The sequence below is a fragment of the Cyrtonyx montezumae genome, unplaced genomic scaffold (genome assembly GCF_038088225.1).
Source record: "Cyrtonyx montezumae isolate F1298 unplaced genomic scaffold, pur_monq_1.0 scaffold_21, whole genome shotgun sequence".
Classification (NCBI taxonomy): domain Eukaryota; kingdom Metazoa; phylum Chordata; class Aves; order Galliformes; family Odontophoridae; genus Cyrtonyx; species Cyrtonyx montezumae.
Window position 1 is genome coordinate 3,768,975 of NW_027071948.1, and position 7,965 is coordinate 3,776,939.

General features: G+C 56.1%; 1 protein-coding gene across 2 annotated transcripts in view; it reads right to left on the minus strand.

Annotated features, from left to right (window-relative positions):
* Nucleotides 1-7,141, minus strand: part of CASZ1 (castor zinc finger 1) — a 147,957-nt gene extending 140,816 nt beyond the window's left edge. For both annotated transcript variants that reach the window (XM_065738086.1, XM_065738085.1), the window contains exon 1: nucleotides 7,003-7,141. The gene's annotated coding sequence lies outside the window, so the exon portion shown is untranslated. The remainder of the gene's footprint in view (nucleotides 1-7,002) is intronic.
* Nucleotides 7,142-7,965: the final 824 nt, after the last annotated feature.

Sequence of the window (7,965 nt, forward strand, 5' to 3'; positions counted from 1 at the left end):
GCCGGGGGCTCTCCTGGGACTCTGCGTGAGCACATCCCAGAAACGGTCAGCCCCGCAGTGCCAGAGATGCATCTGGCCACCATGTAAGAAAACTAAATGAATAGGGACCTGTAGTAAAGTCTTAAATGGGAACCTGGAAAAGGAGAAATTTCCCCTCTCCCTGCTCTGCAAGCAGGGATCACACTGCCTGCTGCCGCTCCCACAGGTTAAAATACTTAAGTCCTCCAAGGTGCAGCTTAATTTTCTTTTTTAAAAAAGAAAAGTGTCAGTCTAATTAGATAAATCCTCCGAGCACGTGGCCCGGAGTTCGTCATGGAAATTAACCTCCTTGAAAGATCACAGTGACTGAAATAAGAAACTGTGTGTTTTGGCATAGCGCAGTGAAATGGGAGATGCAGGCTGCATTTCATACACCTTCCTTTCATACACCGTCCGCGTTTCATATCTGCCCCACTGGCCCTTCGCTCGGCACCAACACTTTATCTCCAAACGTCTGTTTGCAAATCGCTGCTGAGAGGTTGCAATAACCCCTGGGAGAGATTCTGCTGGCTCACCAGTGTGAAAGGACACTGCTCCCGTGCGGGGCCGGGCTGGCAGAGGGAGGGCTCGGCACCGGCAGCCCCTTGGGAGAGCGCTTTACAAACAGTGGCATTGGGAGCAGAGCTGCCAGCCCCATCAGCCAGGGCACACAGGGCACGGCTGGGCCAGAGACAGCTGGGAACACAAGCGGGCTGCTCTGTGCCATCGGGGAATGCTGCCCTCTCCCATCCCAGCAGCACTCAGCTTTTGTTCCGTGTCGATTTCCACTCAGCGTGGCACCGCACAACGCGTTCAGTGCACACCCCAACCAGGACCCTTCCCAAGATCCAAATACTCCTTCCACACCGCTGGGCTCTGCACACTGCCTTTTGAGGATGGAGCCCAAAACCAAAAACCCCTTTAAAAGCCATGGAGCCCACCACCCCCCTTCCTCTGTGCCTGGGTGCTGGCACACACCGTGCTCTGCTGCTCCCAGCCCTGGGCCCAGCCCCATGCAGGCAGAAGGATCCAGAGCAGCCTCAGAGACCCACTCCGAGGTGACTTCTTGCATTGTCATCGAGATGACAGGCCCTATGGCTCCCAATTTGGAAGCAACCTATTTTATTTCCAAACAGCGTCACGGGTGGTGGAACGAAAATAGGAGAGAAAACCCTCTGCACTCCCAGCACAGGGCCGAGGAACCAGGATGAACTCAGCCCTAACGCAGTTTCTCAGCGGTTCACTGCCAAGTACAGGCAAGCCCCGCAGTTCTATTAGTAATAACTTAATACCTAATAATATTACCAATGTAACACTTAACCTTGAAGCCAAGCACCTGGACCCAGAAAATCAGCATTTAGCAAGGCTCCCATTCATTGTATTCGGCTTCTCCCTCACGCCAGCTGATCGCAGCTCCTTCCCACCTGCACCTGCAAGGAACGCAACGCTCAGAGCTGCCCGAGAGCTGCGGGACGAGGACGCTCCACGTGCTGGAGGTGGACCCGGAGAGGGCAGAGCGCAGCTGCCCGCCACGCAGCTCGACGGCTGAATCCAGCGCACGGCCCGAAGGCATCTCCGCGTTTTGCTGCCAGCTGGAAGCGGGAGCCCACCAGCAGCCGGAGCGAGCTGAGCCTCGCACGCAGCCACCTAGTGTCCGCCCGAGCCCGCGGGACGCGCGGCCCGAGCCTGGGGGGTGCGAGAACGGAGCTGCTGGGGGCACGGCAAGGACAGGGGGTGCAGGGCACAGCCCACGGCCCCACGGGGCACTGCCACGCAGGATCCCGGCGTGAGGAGCACCTCGTGCCCCCAGCCAAGCGCAGGCGACGCACGGGCCGTGTCCCACTGAGGTCCCCTCCGGACGCCAACTTGCGGACAACTTTCCCACCCCGGGCCCTGCAGCCCTGCCCAGAGCCCCTTCCCCTCCAGCCACCCCCATCCCCGCTCCCGCGGAGCCCCCTCCTCCACACTCTCTTTCTCTGTGTCCTCGAGACTCCTCTCACCTTGAGGAGTGTTAGGATTACCCAGCATTTACACTCAATGCTCCTCTTTATTCCTTAAGACTTATTAAGAATGATAATGAGCTCCAAAGCAGTGACACGTCTCTCTCTCTCCCCCTCTGCTGCTCGCTCTCTCTACGTGCCTTTTCCGTCAAAGGCACACAGGACAAATCCGACCAAAAAAAAAAAAAAAAACTTGACAATATGGATCAAGGACACATGAGGATTTATATTCCACAAATCCACTCTTTTTTGTTTTTATTATTTCCACTCAAATTCCACCCCCTCCTCTTCTTGCTCACGCTCTCCCCCCTCTACTCCAACCCTTTTGGACGTCAAATGAGAACGACGAAGAGGAGAAGCAAGCTGCTTGCCTGGAAAACCTCGTTAACGTGGAGCTCTTAAACGGTTGATTAATTTTAGCAAAATTTATGATGCTCTCTTGCTTTCCTTTGAAGCCGCAGTCCTACACACCACAAGTTAACTTTCAGACCCTCCCGTGAGCCCCCGGATGCCCAATTTAGGCACAGGCACAGCGGTCCGGCGGTGGTGAGAGCCGCGTTCCTCCAGCACGGCCCAACCTGGGGCTCCCGACCTGCGGCTCTCCCACGTCCCAGCACCATCCTAAAAATCACTGCTCTGCTCTCCCGAAGCAGACAGAACGGGGAACCCCGGCAGCAGAACTCTGGGCCTGGGCTCTGGGCACACCAGGGCTCTCCTAAAGCCGCCTTCAAACCCGCTGCGTTTCGCCACGGGGAAAAACCGAACCAAAGGAAACGCAGCGGAGAGATTTATCCGCATCCTCAACTATCCTTCAGCATCTCTGTCATCTCCCCGGCTTCCCCCAGCCAGTATTTGCTTTTATGCTTTGTCTCCCTCTGCTAGGCTCTGCTTTTCTGATATAGACATCAGGAGGTTAAGGGCTCAATTACCAACTCGGCGAAGCCTCAGCTTCGCGTCACTTCGGGTTTCTCTGCTGCTCTTTGGAAAGTACATCACTAAACCCGTCTCCCCCTCGGCCTTCCCCGCCCTTGCCTCGCACCGCCTGCTCCCTGCATGATCCGCGCGTGCACCCACAGCTCTGCGTGGGGTGGATGGGTGCGTGGGGCTGGGAGATGGGAGCATGAGCACCCAGCCAGGCTGAGCGCGAGGCGTCCACCTTCCTGAAACCCAAAGGAGCATCCACATGGAATTCACAAAATAGGATTCGCGTGGTTCTAATTAGCCCCAGCCTGTGGAAAAAGGGGAAGGAAGCGGCTCTTTGATTAACGTTACAAACCAGAGAGGAAACAGATTTTCAAAGTTAAAGTAGCGGCGTTGTGGAACACAGAATCATTACAGCACTCGTTTATGGTACCTGCTTCACTCAGATGGGCTGGGGTTTCTATGGGGTTTTTTATCCACAAGATCCAAGTCAAAGCTTTTGTTATTGGAAGCGCACTGCTCCCTTATCTCCCAAGGAATGTGTACAGCTGGACCACGTAGGAATCCTTCTGAAAATGAAATCAGCAAAACCAAAGAGGGCTGAGGGGTTGAGGGGAGAACCCCCAGCTCAGCACATGGCAGCAGAGCAGAGCCACTGCCACGGGGAGCGGGCGGGCACGGGGCTGCTGCAGGACGGGGCGATCCGCAGGGAGCTCTGCAAAGTCACCGTGCAAGTTTGCTTGGGCTTGAAAAGAAAAAGGAAATAAGTTTTTGTGTGTTTTTTTTTTCTTTTCTTTTTTTTTTCCAGCTAGCTTGATTGTTTTGGGTGGAGCTCAAGCATGTGTGTATATATGCTGTATATAAAAATGAATTACTAATTCTTTCCTGGAAACTGTTTGAATTGCAATCTGCGAGATACAAAAACACACCTTTATTTTAACACTGATTTTCATGCCGATAGAAAGGGGGGGGGAGGGGAAGGGGAAGAGTGAGGGCAGTGTGCTTTTTCCCAGGGGCCGACAGACCCCCCCCCAGGAGCAATGCCCCGCGCTGCCCCGCACGGCCACCACCGCGGCCACGGAGCTCTGCACCGCTCAGGGCTGCGCTCCGAAACTGCGAGAATGACAACGTCATGTGTGGGGAAAGCTGACACTTGGAGCTTTTAAAAAGAAATGAGGAAAAATAAGCTGTTGACTGCTCGGTTAAAGTATTTTCTTGTTCTAACTCATGTTCTTATGTCACTGGGCTAAAAAAAAAAAAGAGGGAGAGGGAGAGAGAGATATGACTTTCCTTGAATGATCTGTTTAACCTAAGCCAGAGGAAAAAAAAAGAAGTCATTAATTACTTATGTGAGCTATTGCTTCTGAAAGACAATAAACCTGCCTGGTCGCCATGGATATGACATATTTGCTCTGAAAACAACACAATAATTAGCAAAGGGGAAAGATACAAGGAGAATATGCAAACTCCTGAGTTTAAAGCCATAGCGTTTCCTTTTTTTCCCCCCCCTCCTCTTTTCACTTTTCAGAGTCAATTCTGTTTGCAATTCAAATCAAGCAAACAAATAGAAGATTTAAAAAAAAATAAAATTTAAATGATCCACCGCATTCAGGATCACGAGGAGAAAAAAAAGAAGAAGAAGAGAGAGGGAGAGAGGGAGAGAAAAATGAAGAAGGGAAAAAAAAAAGAGAAAGTCAGAATGGACAGCTCTTCTCCCACCTGGGTGCTCTGCGTGTCCGTGGGCACATGGAACACGTATGCACGCGCACACACACAAACACACGCGCGTTGTGAGGGTTACGGCACCGTCTCCCCTGGGATTATTCCTTTATTTTTAAGATGAGTGCAGAAGGGCACAGAGAGGAACAGCAGCTCTGGTCGAGGCGGTGCAGTGCTGAGGTGCAGGAGCACCAAGTGCAGCCAGGGGCTGTGCTCAGCGCGCATCGCGTCGCGCTTCTCTTCCCAGCCCTCCAACTTTGCTCCAAACCACGAGCAAAAAGCCCACGGGTGAGCAGCACTTCGCCCACCTCTGACGTGACAGGGATCCTTCTCCTCTCTCACCTCCATTACTTTTTACAAAGTGCCATTCCACGTAGCAGTGTGAGGGGTAAGTTACCGTAGCACCCGAACTGAGCTGCGAGCAGAGCTCCCGAGAATTACAGCACGGGGGAAAATGTTTTTTAGATTTCTCTCTCATTAAGATGAGACAAAGACTATTAAAACCTCCCCTAATGCGATAGCTTTCTGGATTCTGACCTTCCACGTTTAGCAACCAAGTAATAAAAACACCCTAACCAGCGCTTTATCTTCAGAGATATTTGACTTTGAACTTATTTTAACATTACAAAGACTTGGGAGGTACAAAAATAACAATATAGTCGCCACAAGTTTCTGTTGCTGTTGTTGTTGTTGTTTTCACCGCTAAAAAAACCTTCAGAACAAAATAAGCAGATTAAGGAAACATCCCCATAATTTACCGGGCTCCCTTTCTGTTTTTTTTTAAACAATAGTTTTTAGCCGGACGCTTTGATCTTGAAAGGGTTCTGCTATCTCGTGTGATGAGGGAGGAAAAATGATCTGTTTTAAATGATGATGCAAAAAAAAAAGGATCAAAGCCTTGACTTTCTGTTGGCCATAATAAGCTCTGTCTCGCACAAAGCTTCAACTTCAGACTTTAATATATAAAATATACGGGAGCCCAATAAAAGCTCTCGAAAGGTACAAAGTCTGCAAACAAAAGGGGACGCTGCTCCTTTAAACGTTTTAGTGCATATGGAGTTTGATTTCTGAAAGAGATCAGTTTAACATCTCCATAGAAACCAGCAACAGATTATCATCAACAGAATAAATAACTAGTCTAATAAATTAAACAGGAGGCACAAGATCTGGAAACTTGATTACCGAAGTTGGACAATATTCCCCCATAAACTCTTCCCCACCACCTTTCGGGCGGCGGCGGCGCATCAATAAAGGGGCGGTGGGCGCCGAGCAGCGCTCCCGCAACTGCGAGGGAACTCCGGAGCCTCCGCGAGCGCTCCTCCGGCGCTGAGAGCGAACGCATCGATCGAGGAAAGAACCGCACCGCTCAACTTCGGGCGCGGAGGGGCCGAGCGGCTCCGGGAACTTTGCGGGGCCGCGGATGCGGTGCGGCGCTCCGGCGGAGTTCGCCCCGCGCGGTGCGCTCCGGCCCCGGGGCAGCGGAGCGGCGGCCGCACGGTGTCCGCTCGCCCGGGACGGTCCCGGCACCGCCGCTCTCCTTTTTCGGCCGCCCCCCCCCCTCCCCTTCTCAGCCCCCCCACCCCCCAGCCCCGCGTCCGCCGCTGAGTGACGGCTCGGCCACCTGTTCCCGGCCCGGCGCCTCCAAACATGGGCAGCGGCTCCCCCGGGAGCCCCGGCCCCGCAGCTCCCGGCCCCGCAGCCCCACGCCGCGCACGGGGGAAAGGGGACACAGAGGGGAGAGAGGGAGGGAGAGAGGGAGAGAGGGAAAGAGAGAGAGAGAGAGAGAGAGAGAAAGGAAAGGCGCTGGAGGGGGGGGAAACTTCCTGGCTCCGGATGGCAAATCAGCTGCGCATTCTGCAAATGCCACCGGGTAAAAATAACCTGCTGCTGCTCTGCTGCCGCGCGCCCAGGGGGGCCGGGCACCCTCTGCCCCGAGCACCGCGGCCCCCGCCCGCCCCGCTGGGGCTGAGGGTCCCGTTGCGGGTCCCGTTGCGGGTCCCGTTGCGGGTGCCGCTCGCCGCAAACTTCCCCGCGCCGTCCCCGCCGCCGCCGTCCGCTGTCGGGCGCTCCGCCGCCGCTCGCCCAACTCCGCCGCCCGCGCCGCGCCGCCCCCCGCTCCGGGACCGCCGGGGCTCCGCTACCTGCGGCGCGGGGACACGTGTTGCCCGGCGCCCGCGAGTAAAATACAACGATTAAAAAGAAAAAGAAAAAGCAAAGCGAAACGAGCGCTGCCGCTGCCGTGCTCTCCCCCCCCCCCGGGCCGCGCTGCCCGGTGCCCACCTGCGGAGCCCGCGGGCCGAGCCGGGGCTGCTGGCGGCGGCGGGCCGGCCGCGGCCGGGCTTACCTGCACTTGGGGCTGCTTTGGGTGACTTTCCAAGTCGGGGGAAATGTGTGTGTGTTTGGGATGGAGGCTGCAGCGCGCATGCGCCATCAAACTTGCCCTGATCCCGGATTTTTCCTCCTCGCGCTCCCCTTTGCTTTGATTATTGAATTTTCCTATTTCTAACAGGAGGGCGGGCGGCGCGCAAAACCCGGCCTGGAGCCGCCGCCGCCCGGCCCGGCCCGCGCGGGGAGGGACGGGGGCGGCCAGGCGGCGCGGAGCGGACTCGCTCCCCGGGCGGAGGGCGGCCGGGCACGGCGGAGCGCCCGCAAAACCCGGAGCGGATCGCCCTGCCCGGCGGGGACAGCGCGGCCGCGGCTCCGCGGCGCTCCCCCCCGTCCCGCACCGCGCTGTCCGCGCGGGGACCTCCGCTCCCCGCGGTTCCCTACGGCTGAACCCCACCGGCAGCGTTGGGGCGCGTCCATTTCTTTATTCCCGGCTGATGGCAGTATGCGCGACGTTCAGTTTCTATCTTACAAACTTCCAAACTTTGGATTTTTTGCTTTTGCTGACAACTCGGTTTGGGCGTTACTCAAGTTGAGAACAAACCGCGCCGCGTTGCGCCTTTCGCTCTGTGCTCGGGGCTGGGGGTGTACGGCCGGGCTGCAGCCAGGCGGGCAGCGCTGGGGGTGGGAACCAGAGGGGCTGCCTCTCTCCAACACGCACCTGGATTCCCAGCACTGCGCTGAGGAAACACCACTTTTCAGCCCTACCCTCTTCCTCAGCCTTGTCTCGTAACCACATACACTGCAGTTACATGCGCACATTCTGCAGCCGCAGCTCTGCCGAAGCTCCCACCCATGGGCCCCTCTGCTGGGTGCAGTGCCCGCAGCCCCCACCCGCAGCCCCGTGGCCTGGGAGCTGAGCAGCAGCACACGCAGCCCCTCGCTGGAGCTCTCCACCTGTTGTCACCTGCCTGGCGCTCAC